Raw genomic sequence first — 14,754 nt, 5'->3', positions numbered from 1 at the left:
GTGTGCGGTGTGTGTGGCATCTGCCTGGAGGGAGGAGGCCTGTGTGACCTTTCTCAGCCTCTCCCACCTGCTCACCCCCCCACCTGAATTGCCCATGCTGGTAGAGCCTGGTCCTGGCTGAACTCCCACTGACTCAGCTTCTGGGGGGGGCAGCGGTTGGTGGATGGTGAACAACCCCTCATTCCGCCAAACCGAAGTGGGGCTGGCCAGGTTTAGGGACCCAGGTATTCTCTACCCTGGACCTCCTTCCCTCGGGCCATGTTGCTGTGGACTTTGGAAGGAGAAAAGTGCCACAGTCCTGCTCAGGATCAAGTGTAGGAAACCCCAGCAGAGTCTGGGAGCCAGGAGTTTTCTTCATAACCTGACCCTCACTAACTGGGAGACTGTGAGTGCACCATTGGAGCTCTCTGGGCCTCAGCCTCCTCACTTGGAAAGCAGGGATAATAATCACCACTCCTTGTAGGGTTACAGTAAAGATAAAATGAAGCAAGGATGTCAATACGCTGTGTCAGCTCTCACCTTCCAGGCTTTTCAGATCAATATCTTTTCATGTTGACCCGTTACCCACACATCTGATTGAAACAAAAGTTTATACTTCCCTTATTTTGTTGAATGCATTGATCTATTCTATCTTACATTATTTCATTCTGTTTTTAAAAGGTTGCAAGTCGGGGCACCTGGGTGGCTCAGCTGGTTAAGCACCCAACGCTTGATTCCGGCTCAGTCCTTAACTCAGGGTCGTGAGACTGAACCCTGTGTCAGGCTCCATGCTGGGCGTGGAGCCTGCCTAAGAGTCTCTCTCTCCCACTCCCTTTGACCCTCCCTGCCCCCACACTCTCTCTCTCACTCAAAAAAAAAAAAGATTTATTTAAAAAAATTTTTTTAAAAATAGGTTGTTAAGTCATGACCCATTGGGTCTCAAACTACAGTTCAAAAAACACCACCATAAGTCATGGAATGGAATACAAAAGCATTTGTGGTTTCACATATATTGGAACTGGACAAGTAGGCAAATGGATGGTGGGTGGTAGGAGCCGCGTCTCTCACCGAAGGACTGGGTAGCAGGTTACAGACAAGCAGAGGGAGAAGGCTAGAATGACCCTCGTGATAATGAATTGGAGTTGTGGACATTAGTGTAAACTCAGGTTCACCTTAGTATAGACACAGGTGGTTGCACATAGAAGCATTTATAGATTTGTGTATATTTGACAGTTTGATGGACACACAGATTAGCGGGCACACATGTATTTCCTTGTTCTATCAGCTGGGAGGGCCTGGAAGCAAGGACACCCCAGGAACAACAAGCACTCCTCGTGCCCAGATCTTGGTTTCTGATACCATTCTCCGATGAATGAACCAGGGCTCCTTGCAGTGGTGGCTGATTCCAGGATGGGGGCAGGACATACACAAGACAACCTGGAACATCTTTAAGGTAAAAAAAAAAAAAAAGATCGAGTAAGTCAAAGGGACTTGGGAGCCAACTGAAAGAGCTCCAGTGACCAAAGCTGGGACAATTTGAACAATGAAATCAATACATAGTATCTGATTATTACCCAAAGTATAAAATAAATATTCACGAGCAGATGACTAAATATGTAAATGAGGGAGACGAGACAAAATTCAGGTGTAGAGGAATTCCAAGTGATTGATGAGACACTTTGTCCTCTAGGAAGAGCATAGCGCCCCGCTCCTTAAACATGGACGAGGCATGACTTCCTTCCAAACAGTGCGGTCTGGAAACACCGCCTCAGCCAGGTGACCGCGGCAGGCACGGCCTGGTAAGTAATATTGGTAGAACGTACTCTGGATATCACGGGATGAAAATGGCACTTTACCTCTGTGGTCCTCCTTCCCAGACCTGTAACTCCAGTCTAATGTGGGATGGGACAAGCCCGAGCTGAGGGGCATCCTACAAAGTGCCTGGCAAGTACGCCTCAAAACTGTCCCGATGTTCAAAAGCAAGGCAAGTCAGAGGACCTGTCACAGCCAGGAGGAGCCTAGGGAGACAGAGCATCTAAATATAATGTGGTGTCCCAGAGAAGAAAAAGGATATTAAGGGGAAAAAAACACTAAGGAAATCTGAAGAAAGTATGGACTTATACTTTAACAGTAACATCGGCAATATTGTAAGGCTAATAATAACGTACCAGTATGGGGTTCTTCCTGGTGACACATGTCCCTCCCCAGCCTAAGATGATAGTAATAGGGGAAGTTGGGTGTGGGGAATAGGGGAACTCGGTANAGAATAGGGGAACTCGGTATTATCGTCACAGTTTTTCTGCATCTAAAAGTATTCTAAAATAAAAATTTTATTTAAAAAAATTGAAGGCCTTGGGCTGGTAACTATTCCCAGCTTATGGCAGAGATAGGTGGAACTGAGAGAATGCCTCTGGGAAAGTTTCTAGGAAGTACAGGGAGGATTTCGGGAACTGGCCAGGGTTGAGAAACAGCTTGGGAGGCAGGGCCAGGAGGAAGGTCTGTACACGTCCCAGCCTGAGAAGAGGCACCAGAAGGAGAGGATGCCTTGGGATGGGGTGTTTTGGAGGCCTGCCCTGATCTGGCAGGCCTTCTGGAGGAGGTGAGTGGGTGAGGAGGGTTAGCCTGGCCCCTTGCCCTCCCACCGCTTCCTAGCTGAACTCATCATACTTCTGAAGCCAGCCCTGTTCCTCCTCTGGGGGCAGCCCACCTGGGGAGCTAAGGGTTCAGCTCTGGATTCAGAGAAGCTCTGACACTATGCAGCTGTGTGACCTTGGGTAAGGCAACACCCTCTCTGAGCCTTAGAGAGCTCATCTATAATGTGCGGTGAGAAAATGTGTGTCCAAGGGTTGTCACAGAGGTAGGTTGAGATAATGCCCAGGAGGGCCAAGAGCTGGTGCACCCTGGAGACTTCATTGGTCCATGTGTGATGGTTCATTCACCTTCCCTCTGATCTGCCCTGAGCAAGAGCTAACAGTCAGCAGCTTCTCTTTCATTCCTAGGATCCAGTCCTTCCTGTGGATGCCAGGCCCGAAGTGGCAGTTTTAAAACAAGATCCCCAAGTTCTGACATTCCTTCCATTTGGAGGTGAGGTTTATATCCCCTCCTCTTGAACCTGGGATGGATGGATGGTTGCTTCAGCCAACAGACCATGGTGGAAGTGAGGCCATGACAGTTTCTGGGTTTAGGCTTTAAGAAACTGGGGCGCCTGGGTGGCTGAGTCGGTTAAGCATCTGTCTTTTGCTCAGGTCATGATCTCGGGGTCCTGGGATAGAGCCCTACATTGGGCTTCTTGCTCAGCAGGGAGCCTGCTTCTCCCCTTGCCAGCCACTCCCCCAGCTTGTGTGCTTTCTCTCTCGCTCTCGCTCTCTTTGACAAATAAATAAATAAAATCTTTTAAAAAAAGAAAGAAAGAAGTAAAGAAAGAAACTGTCAGTTTCCGCTTCCAGTCTCTTGCAACTCTCACTCTTGGAACGCAGCCACCGTGCTGTGAGGAAGCCTGGGCGGCCGTGGAGGGGCCCATGTGGAGAGGAACACGGCCCCCGGCTCTCCGTCTGGCTGACCTCCCAGCCAGCAGCCAGCTCTCACTTGCTAACCATGTGAGTCATCGTGCCAGGGGATCCTTCTGTCCCCCGATGAGCTGCCCCAGTGTCCGTCTTGTAGAGCAGCACCTGACCCCTTCCCACCACGCCCTGCCCAGACTGTAGACTGTGGGCTGGACAGATGGCTGGGGATGTTTTAAGCCTCTAACTTTTGGAGTTGCACAGCCATAGTAACCTCAATCTCCGGTAACTGGACCTTCGTCCCTGAGAGTGAGGTGTGGTGTGGTGGTCTGGCGCATGGACTCTGGAACCAGACTGCCTGGGTTCAAATCCTGACTCTACCACACACCAGTTGCATGACTCTAGGAGAGTTACCTACTCTCTGTGCCTCAGTTATTTCGTCTATAAAATGGGGATAAGAACAGTAGATGTTGAAAAGATTAAATACGCATAAAGCACAAAGAGAAGCACCTGGCACAATTATTCTGCCAACCCAAGATGCCAGACCTCCTCCCCACTTTGGAGGCTTATTGTCTAAGGTCATTCCTGCCTGGCCACTTGGGTCCCCAGCCGACTTCCCACGTGCCGCCAGCCTGCTTCCCTGGACAATGAGTTGTTGCTCTCTCTATGCCGTGCTCACTCTAATGGCGTTCTGATTCTGATTGCCTGCTTACCTCCTTTTGGCTGGGCTGTTGAGGGAGTAAGAAAGGGCTGACAGGTGCATATAGAGCCCCCCACAATGGGGGGGTGTACTGAAGGGGAGAGTCTTCAGTTCATAAGCTTCACTGGGAAACAGAAACTTATCAGCCACGCATCTCTCAGGAAGACATTGATTTGGTGCTGAAATAAGAGTCCAGAGGGAATGGGACACCATGTGAGCGCATCCTGCCGCGGCCAAGCCAGTTTTCACCAAGTCTTTCCCCGGAACTGCCTGATGGCAGGCAGACTCCAGAGGAAGCTAGTGTTGCGTCTTAATTAGATTTAGCCAGAGAAAAGTGAACACGACACTCTCACATGTCTTCGTGCAAGCTCTGAGGACTCAGAAATGCTTTGCGTCCAGGTGGCGCCCCAGGACTCACGTGACACTAGCTCCAGGAGCTCCCTGGGGGGCAGGAATGCAGGGGCTTCTTCGTTAGAGCCCTTCAAACCAAGGTGGGCACTGAGGGAGGGTTTGACATTGCAGGGGAATTTCTTTGAAATTCCCGTGAAAGGGAGACACTGCTGCCCTAGCCTGAGGAGCAGGAAGCAGGGATTTGATGGGGCTCCAGGAAAGCAGCCTGAATTCTAGAACTTGCTGGTCCTAAAGCCCTACTCAAGGATGATCGTGCAGCCTCCAGCACCTCTCCTGCTGAGCCTTCCCTGGTGTCTTCAGTTCCACCATCGTGCCTGGAAGAACGAGCCACTTCTTAATGCCCGGAGAGTCATGCTGGTGATGTTGACCTGCAGGAATAGCATCTGGAAGCCGGAGCCCTCCCTCCATGCCCTCAGGGGAGACAGAGAGCAGGGAGGATTGAGAGTCTGCACCGGAGAGAGAGGACCTGGGTGCATGTGGGGCCACCAAGCACCCCTGCAGGGAGGATGGGTTCTGCCAGCTCTGCGCTATGAAGGGCTGGAGAGGAAGCAAGAGGCTCCTGGTTTCCAGCAGGACTGGGGTCTGACTGCAGGGAGAGACAGAAGCCCAGCTGGGAGAGGTGGCTGTGGGAAGCAGTCTGCCAGAGCCCTACCTGAGACCCCCCCCCACCCCCGCCAGGAGGAGTTGCCAAGAGTCCTGGTTCTGGAGGCGACCAGGGTGCGTTGAGTGGGGGCGATGTGTGGGAGAGCCCTGAGACTGAGTGGGCACTCTGCCACTGACCGTGGTGATGACATCAGGCAAATTCCTTAGCCTCTCAGAGTCCCGTTTATAAAACAGAGGCAATGTCGCACATCCATGCACACTCACACCGCCGCCACCACCACCCCCGTTTCCAGAGCAAAGGTTATTTTTGCTTCGAAAGTTCTTTGCTATGTCAATGTGTCCCGTGAGTCACCACAAGGAGCTAGAATAGGAGACATTCCCCAAATCTAATTGATCAGGTCCCTTGCTGGAGAGAGGAGTCTCTCTCAGAGCTAATGATCAATTCAGCAGTCCTTGACCCAGGCTGGGGGTCCAGTCGGGTGCTCCCTGCAAGGCTCGGGGAGCAATGTTGCAGCATTGAACGGAGGTGCAGGTTTCTGCATCCCGGGACCCTAGTGGCCCTTAGCCTCCGAGGCCTTCTGGGTACCCCCGTGGCCACGGCAGCCAGGCAACCACTGTGTGCTCCCCAGCCCTGAATCCTGCAGCCCTGCCAGCCTGGCGCGACCCGGGTCCCCCTCACAGGTCTGGTGTGCAGCTGGCTGGAGGCCCAGAATCTGTCGGCAGCTTCATTGACATGCTGCCCCAGCTCTGCCCTAGTTCAGGATTTCTGAGCCTTAAAGCACACACTCTGGCCTTTTCCTGCTTTCTTTCTCACCCTGGAAACAAGTCTCTGTCCCTGGGAGCCCAGAGATGATGGGGGGCTTGTGCCCTGGGGGCTCACCTCCCGGTGCTGGTTGGTTGAGGTAGGGAGAAGCCCTGCAGAACCAAGGCACGAGGGGTGGGAGCCTGGCAGGCCCACCCTGACCAAGGTGCTGTTTCTGAAATGCACTGCCTTGGAGGGGGGATTTTTTGTGGTTTGTCTCTCTGTGCTTTTAAAAATCTGCACCAAAGTGTCAGATGTGTAAGTGATGGCCTGGTTTGAGTACTGCCTTCTAACAACTTGTGGGGTTCAGCCCCATGACCCTGGCCCAGCCCCACCCCAAGATGAGGAGAGGAAGCAGCAGCTTGTCCTCTCAGACCCCGCGCCAGCGCAGTGCCCCTCGCCAAGCCCAGGAGGGGAGGACAGAGTGGGTGACTGTGTGGAACATCTCTCAGCTTCCCCAGGCATTTCCTGAGCCCAGAATCCCTGTCACACCCCCCAGGGAGCGACGCGTCAGTGGGCATAACCAGGTGAGGGTCAACAACCATGCTTAGTTTCCTTGCCTTTGAGACTCCATGATATTCTCTTTCCTGAAATACCCACTTAGGCACAGTCAGCATGAAATTCAGGGGGAGGTGCAGGTCTGTGACCCCCCTGTTCAAGGCCCCTGCTCTAGAAGTAGGGTGTTGGCTTGGGTCTGGCCCCGGCTCTACTGCTCTTTCATGACCTCTTCCCTGGGCCTCCATGAACTCACATGGAGACCAGGATCTTGCGCTTCCCGGATGGGACTGGAGGACGATTCACTGTGGTGAGTCTGTGGCTGGCACCTAGCTGGCCGCCTGGGGGCTTCCCACCAGAACGGGGTGGGTATGGTGGCTGCTGCGGGGGTCCCACCCAGATCCCTTTCCCCTGGGGGGCTGGGAGGCTTGGCTGCTAAGGCCCAGTGCTGCCCAGCCACCTGGGGTAGCCCTCCCTGACATTGGGCCCCTGGGTCTGGCCTGTAGCCAGGGACTGACCCAGGACGGTACAGGCCAGGCTAATGCCGCCGTGCACATCCCACTGCAGAGCCCCCCTGGGATTCCTGGGATCCAGCAGGAGCCAGAGGCCACATCCTTGCTTTGGTTCCACCCCCTCCCCATCCTGCTTCCCCCTCACTACCCTGCTCCTGAGAGCATTCTCCATTAACCCTTCCCGCAAGGGGGTCCATTGCAGGCTCTGCTTGCAGGAACCTGACTAGAGACGCAGGCCTGGCCTGCAACAACTCCGAGGGCACCCGGTGCTGGGAGTGTGTGGCGGTGGGGTGGGAACGAAGCTGGTCAGGCAGAGTCGTCCATGGCCGCAGGAGCTCAGAGCAGACGGTGGGAAGCTCATGGGCCTGAGCTGGGGGCTCCGGTCTGGCCAGGGAGGCAGGCCATGGTTGGAGCTGCTAGGCCTGCCTTTGGCCCCCACCCTGAGCATGGCCTCTCAGAGTCCCATATGGTTAGTCCTGTCTTATAGAAGTGGCAACCGAGACCAGATAGTCACCTCTTCCCTAGGCCTTCGTCTTTAGGGAAGCTGAGGCCTCTGCCAGCTCCAGAGCCTGTGTCCAGCTCCCTGTCCCCTGCAGTCTCCCAGTCTCTGCCCTGGGGGTTGGCATAGGCTGGACCCTTGGCAGGAAAGAACCTGGGGAAAATTGAGGACTGGGTCTCCCCCTGGCGTGGAGAAAGGGCTTGACTTTGTGGGAATGGCTGGAACAGCTGGCCTGACCCGTGCAGCTGGCAGCTGAATTGTGAAGCTGGGGAAGCGGGCTTCCTGCAACCTTCCTTCCCCTTTCCTGCTGGGAGGAAGGGGTCTCATCACCTCCTTCCCTTGTGCCGACTGCCACTCCCTGGGTGGATGGGCAGGTGGGGCAGAACTGAACACAAAGGCAGGGGGACAATGGGGGCAGTTCAGGCCCTGACACTGGCCAAGCTGGGGACGTCTTGGGGCTCCTCCCATTACAGGGGGGAAACCCTGCCTGATCTCAAAGAGGATGGAGGGCCTGGACACTTGGGCCATTCTCACTTCCTCCCCCAAGTCCCTGCACACACCCCTGCCTACCTCCACATGGAGACACCCCCTGGGGCATTTGGGGAAGGGAAATCTGGAGGTTCAGAGAGAAGCCAGAGCCCAGTTGAGGGGCTGAGGAGGAGGGGGAGTGCCGGGTGCTGCACTCACCCACTGAAGCTCCATGTTGGACAAGGCTTCGTCAGTGCTCCTGGGCCAGTGGCAGCTGGTCACCTACTTCTGGTGCTCCGCCTGGGGGGAGGGGCAGTCACCAGCACCAGCAGACACAGTGGCCCCAACGGCGGCTCCGATAAGCCTGGGCTCAGCTGGCGGAAGGAGGCTGGTGGCCCTGTGGCCCCGTGGCCCCGGCGGCCTGGCCCTGAGAGCTGTGGCCATTGTGCTTCCAGTGTGTTTACCCCAAACCTTCCTTCCCCTCACTTCCAGGAGTCCGGAAAACCTTGGCTCTCGGGCTCCCGGGAGGGGGTGGTGGCGTGCATTTGAACAGGGAGTGACTTCTAGTTTGTGAAAGCCTCAAAGCCACGGGCACATGAGGTCAGCGGGAGGGGAAGCTGGTGCAACTCTTCTGGGGAGAGCTTAGCGATGTGGCTTTCCAACCTTGAAGATGTCCAGGCTTCCGACTCAGCAATCCACTGCTGCAAAGAGAGCCTCAGAAATAATGAAAGTTCACACGAGGCATGTGCCTAAGGACACTTCTCTCAGCCTTGCTTACAACTGATACCAGCCAATGGGAGATGGTACATTCACACAGCAGAGAGCCTGGCAGCTACTTACACCTCGATGGAATGATCAGCAAGGCCACCATGAACATTCTGGGACATGTCTTTTGGCAGACATAAGCCACCTTTCTCTTGGATATATACCCAGGATGGGATGCTGGCTCAGAGGATATGTGTATGTACCACCTGAGTTGATGTGGCTGAACAGGGAAGGTTCTAACATGTTTTACCTCCACCACCAGTGCCTGGGAGCCCTGCTTTTCCCGCCCACAACCTTCACCAACACTTAGTATTGTCAGCCTGTTTCATTTGGGCTTTTCTAATGAATATGGAAAGGTGTTGCTTCGGGGTTTTAATCTGCATTTCCAAATATATGTTAACAGAAAAATGGGTAACAAATGGTGGTATGCTTATAAGGTAGAAATATACAGAGCAATTAAAAAGAATGAACTACAACTATACGGGTGAAGCTCAAAAAAAACATTATGTTGAGTGAAAAAGGCCAAAAAAAAAAAATACATGCTGTGTGAGTCCATTTATTTTTTGTTTTAAGATTTTATTTATTTATATATTTGAGAGAGAGAGCACAAGCAGGGGGAACTGCAGGTGGAGGGAGAAGCAGGCTCCCAGATAAGCAGGGAGCCCAATGTAGGAATTGATCCCGGGACCCCGGGATCATGACCTGAGCTGAAGGCAGACGCCCAACAGACTGAGCCACTTGGGCGCCCCTGTATGATTCCATTTAGATGGAATTCCAAAACAGCCAAAATGAATCTAGGGTGATAGTGATCAGAACAGTTGCCTATAGTGAGGGTGGTATTGACTGGGACAGAGATGAGGGAACATTCTGGAGTGCTGGAAATTCCAATACCTTGACCTAGGTAGTGGTTAAATATGTGTCTACATATGTAAAATTTAATCAAGCTTAGTATCTTTGCATTTTGTTGTATCTAACATATACTGAAAATTAAAACAAAATATTTACCAAAAAAAAAAAGAAAGAAAATAACAGATCTATATCATTCTGGAATTACATTTAAAATATATTAAGTGTAAAAGGCAAGGTTGCAAACTTCTATGGACCTTAGGCCTTCCCTCCTACACTTTTCCTTGGAGAAAGTCTAGTGGATCTCATTTTAAGCTAGCGTGAAATGAGGGGGTTATACAGAATAATGGTCCTTGAAAAGGATTCAAAGTACATAGGAGCCATTGTATAGAGATAAGAAATAACTCAATTGTACATTGATGAAGAAACCAAATATTATAGCTTCCAGCACCGTATTTTGAAGGGCTGAAGAAACACGCTGTGTCCAGAGGGCCATGATAAGGCAGAAAAATCTGTAAATTATATGAAATGGAAACCTTGGGGTATTTCCTTCCCTCCTTCCCTCTCTCCCCTCCCTCCCTCCCTTCCTTCCTTCCTTCCTTCCTTCCTTCCTTCCTTCCTTCCTTCCTTCCTTCTCATCCTTCTCCTCCTCTTCCTCCTCTTCCTCATCTTCCAGGCATTTCTATCAGGGAAACTTGTTTCTTGCTCTCTTTTCTGTGGATGAGATTCTTGGCAGGAAGAAGAAAGATATGATTTAAACTCAGTTTGGTGTCCTGGCCCTGAAGCTGCCAGCCACTTCGTGGAAGGGTGACCTTGGGACAACCACTTGTCCTCTCTGAGCCATAGATTGATCACCTGAGAAATGGGGATGATAACACCTGTCATGCTAGATTGCTGGCAGAATCAAAGAAGCAAATGATTGGAAATATGTTGGTAAATTGCCAAAGAACCATGACCCCTCTAAAGCAGGTCTGCCCTTGCCGTGGTGGAGACATGACAGACTTTCATGTCAGGTGACCGTGGGTTTGAGTCCCAAGTCCCACACTTACTGTGTAGCCCCAGTCATGGGGCTTAAACTTTCTGAGCCCTGGCGGGTTTGTCTTTAAAACAGTGATGGAAGGGGCTCCTGGGGGTGGGGGCTCAGTCGGTTAAGCGTCTGCCTTCGGCTCAGGTCATGATCTCAGGGTCCTGGGATCAAGCCCCGGCATTGGGCTCCCTGCTCAGTGAGGAGTCTGCTTCTCCTTCTCCCTCTGCCCCTCCCACCCACTTATGCTCGTGCACACACTCTCTCTCAAATAAATAATAAAATCTTAAAAAAAAAAAAACAGTGGTGGAGACAGTGTCTGACATAAAGTTGCTGTGAAGATAAAAGGAGATCATGTTTATATAGGGTTGTAAGTGCCTGGATAGAGGAAATGCTCAGAAAACAAAGCAACAGCAAATAGAAACCCACAGACTACTCCTAGATCCTTCTTATCCTGTTACCCTTCCCTGCAGGACTGCACTGAGTCCCTCAGGGTAGAAACTAGGGGCAGGCCCTGAGGCCAGGAGCTCCTCTCTCCCCTCTGGGGTGAGAATGGTGGTGCTTTTTCTTGCCAGTCTGCCTGCCCCGACATGGTTCCGGGTCTGCAGTGAGTTCATCTGAGTCCGCAAGCCTCATCCTGGTGAGGCTGGGTCCCAAGAGAGAGGGCAGTGTTTCACTGAGGTCAGATCTCCCGTAAAGGGCCAGGAATGCCTGGAGAGTCTCTGGAACCCACCTGCAGAGAGTTTGAACCAGGGTTCAGGGCTCTGGGGTGACTGTTCCAGGAGAGGGGCACTGGCGTGGGCCCACGCTCCCTGACTTGCCCAAGGGGAGTGTAACAGGGAGAGGTGAACAGTGCAATGGGGGACCCCAGGCAGGAAGCATCTCCAGCCGTCCCCATCGGGAAGTCTGTGGAGCTGCCTACCTCACCCCCAGCACTGTGGTATTTAGGGTACAGGATTGGGCAAAATGACCGTCCTCACCTTAGGAAAATCTCCCCTTGGCTGAGGACAGACAGAGAGACATGCACTAATAGGTGTAAGGACAGCAATATGATTGCCCTGCCGACATTAGCCCCTTCCACGCGCTGTCTCTTTGGATCGTTGTCACAAGCCTCGGGGCCCAGTTCTCAGACTGGGGCATGGCTGGAGTGGCTCAGCCAGGCCAGGCTGGGAGGGCGGGGAGGGGAGGCTGGCCACAGGGAGGGGCCTCTTAGCCACTGGAGGGAGGGCCTGGCCTCCTGGCCTCCCTTCAAGTCTTATTCTCCGCAGCCGCACTGCCTCCACCCCCTCACCCTGGCTCCGTGCTGCCCGTCCTCCCCTCTCTCTGGGAAATCTTCAAGGGGCGGTCTGTGCCGGGCTCCCCGATCCCCAGACTCCACAATCAGAGTTCCCCTCCCTAAGCTCCCACCCCCACGGCACCCCACCCTGGCTCACCCCACCCCACCCCCTTTCACACACTTTCAAAGCCTAAAGGACATTGGAGCTGCCCTTTGCGCACAGACCAGAAAGCTGGAAAGTCAAAGGACAGGTCCGAGGTCGCCCAGCTGGTCCTGGCTGAACCTGGAGACCCAGACTTCCTGGGTCCCCATCCCACGTTTTTCCCACCACATGCCTCGTGGGGCTGCCAGTGAGGCTGACTGGGCTGAGCTCTGGGCTGCAGGCTCCGTGGTCCAGGAAAGACCAAGACAGTCTCTCCAGTCCCCGGGTTGAGCCAGGGTAGACGCAACAGGACCTGAGGCTTTTCCCACCAACAAAGACACTGTTTTTCCGGGTCTGCCTTGGTTGCTCTATTTTTTCATTGTCTGCAGTCATGTCAGCCTCTCCCAGGGTTGGATTTGCCCAAACTCCGCTGGCCGTGGCCGCGCCGGGAGTGCCAGTGTGAGGCTCGTAATGGGGCGGGAGGGCCCGCGTGCGTGTGTGATGAGAATAGGGGGGAGAACATCCATCCGTGTCGACATCTGTCTGTCTGGCTGTGGTGTGACTCAAATGCCGAGGCTCTCATGCCCTCCCTCTCCCTCCCCATCGCCCAGCAGCTGTATCCCGCCCCCAGAGAGAGAATGTCCCTGGCAGCCGCAATGCCCACCCCAGGCTGGAAGCCGCAGCACCGGTGGGGACACTGTGTCCAACTGGCCCCGTGACAGGGCCGCCCAGGAGGAGCGTCCCCTCCAGGGTCCCCCATTAGTGCTGCCCGCAGCAGCTGTCGCCCTAGAGACAGGAATGCCCTGAGAGGAAGTACCTGGAGGCCAGGGTGCCAGTCCATGGGAGCCCTGCTGTGTCTTGCCTCGGCCCCCTCCGGGGAAGTGGGGTTGACCAGGAACCTCTGGAGGCTGGGGTTCGATCCCCTATGCATCCCTTGTGCCCCCTTAACAGATATGTCCTCAGCCCCCACAATGTGCCAGGAGCTGGGGCCCTGCCAAGGAGCTTGTGTGCAGGCGAGTAGAAGTTTCCATGCTAGGCCTACATTGTCTGGGAGGAGGGGTTTCTCCTGGAGAAGAGTGCCATGGGTATGAAAGGGCCAAAGTCCACTGAGCTAAGGGGATAAAACCCAGACACCTTCCACTCTCGGCTCAGGGTTGTGAGAAAAGCCCAGAAACACAGTTTTGGTGATTTAGAGCAAGGTACCTATGTGCTTTGGGGAAGGCAGGGTGACATCTGCGACGGGTGTTCAGGATGGCGGGAGACAGTGAGGAGCGTGGAGAGGGCATCTGGCAGAGGGACTGCAAAGGCAAAGGTGTGGCCATCGGGAGGGTGCGCTTCTGGCTTCATTGTGGGGCCCCCTGCAAAGCCAGTACGTGCCAGCACGTGGACAAACATGTTCGTGAGGTGCGGTAATTCTGGAGAGAGAGCCTTGGCGAGAGGTAGTGGGGCAGAAGCTTCGGGAAGGAGGGGAGGACTGAGATGGGGGAGAAGGGAGGACAACATCCATGAACCCCGGAAGGGTTGCCTTGATCCTGAAGGCCAGAAGCCCAGGGATGGAGGGCCGGGGTGCTACACTGAGAGAGCAGGGACCCTCGGCTTGTGCCAGTGAGGGTGCACAGAGCCTCGATTAGGGAAACAGGTCGGTGCCTCCAGGGAAACCCAGGCCTGGCCTCGCCTCCCTCTGGCCCCTCTTCTTCGGCCCCAAGGAAGGCTCTTGCCCCCATACCAGCCACATCTGTGGAGCACAGAGCTGAGCAGAGGGCTCATTTTGTTAGGAATTGTGTGGCTTGACCTCACAGGAGTCATTCCCCATCCTTGGGCCTTGGTGTCCTCATCTATACACTGAGCGGCTTGGACTCTGTGGGATCTCACATTGTTCCCACTTTACCTGCCAGCCCTGATTAACGTAAGGCTCTGTGGAGGGCTGTGACCCCAAGTCCAGGCTGGGAGGAATAGATGCCTTGATCCATTACTAATGTCTGTTATGGCCTCCTAGTATGGGCGGTGGTACACATGCCCTCCTACCTCCCTCCTGTCTTCACTCTCTCGACATGCCATGTTCTGATGGGGGGCAGAGGGGTGGGGGGAGAGAACTGACCTTCTATGAGAAGTGGTTCTCCCAGGATTTGTGACAAATCGTGTGTGTGTTCCCCCAGGGCAAACATCTAGATGGAAGACAGACTTCTCCAAGCATCTCCCACCTGTGTGTGTGCAGAAAAAGGCATGGCCACAGGAGGAAGAAGAGAGAGGATAAACAACCCCAAATTTGAGTTCTTGGTCTGTTTTTTTTTTCTGGGATTTTGATAAATTTGCACCTGGCTGCATTTTTGTAAAGCTAATACAAAGAAAAGTTTCGTCGTCGTTGCTTTGTATGTTTTTTGCTGAAAGAAAAAAAAAATCCATAAAAATTGTCAAGAAAGAAAAGAAGAGACCAAGAGAAGTTGATGGGTTATATAACTGGGTTTAAATAGAAACTAAAATCTTAAGAACTTTAATCAGAAAATAGAATATGCTGGTCACGGATGTGTGTACGTTCGGGTTTGTGTGTTTGCAAATGTGGCATGTTGACACACAAGGTGGCTGTACGTTCACGTGCGTGATGTAAATGTGGTGTGAATCTGTGTGTGTGTGTGTGCGTGTGTGTGTGCCGTCGGCATGTCTGTAGAGCACAGAAGTGTATGTTTGTACTCTGTGTCCATGCTGTGTGGGAATTATGCAGTGTGCATACTAAT

The 14,754-nt window shown here is 53.3% G+C and overlaps 1 long non-coding RNA gene across 1 annotated transcript; it reads left to right on the top strand.

The window, feature by feature from the left end:
* Positions 1–2,464: 2,464 nt before the first annotated feature.
* Positions 2,465–14,426, top strand: LOC109488708. The gene is made up of 3 exons (XR_002141616.2): positions 2,465–2,578; positions 2,979–3,063; positions 14,179–14,426. It is a non-coding gene; the product is annotated as an uncharacterized LOC109488708 (long non-coding RNA).
* The last annotated feature ends 328 nt before the right edge of the window (positions 14,427–14,754 follow it).

The sequence above is a fragment of the Ailuropoda melanoleuca genome, chromosome 4, assembly GCF_002007445.2.
Source record: "Ailuropoda melanoleuca isolate Jingjing chromosome 4, ASM200744v2, whole genome shotgun sequence".
Lineage (NCBI taxonomy): Eukaryota > Metazoa > Chordata > Mammalia > Carnivora > Ursidae > Ailuropoda > Ailuropoda melanoleuca.
The sequence above is the reverse complement of the archived record's forward strand: the minus strand, read 5'-3'. Positions and strand labels throughout refer to the sequence as shown.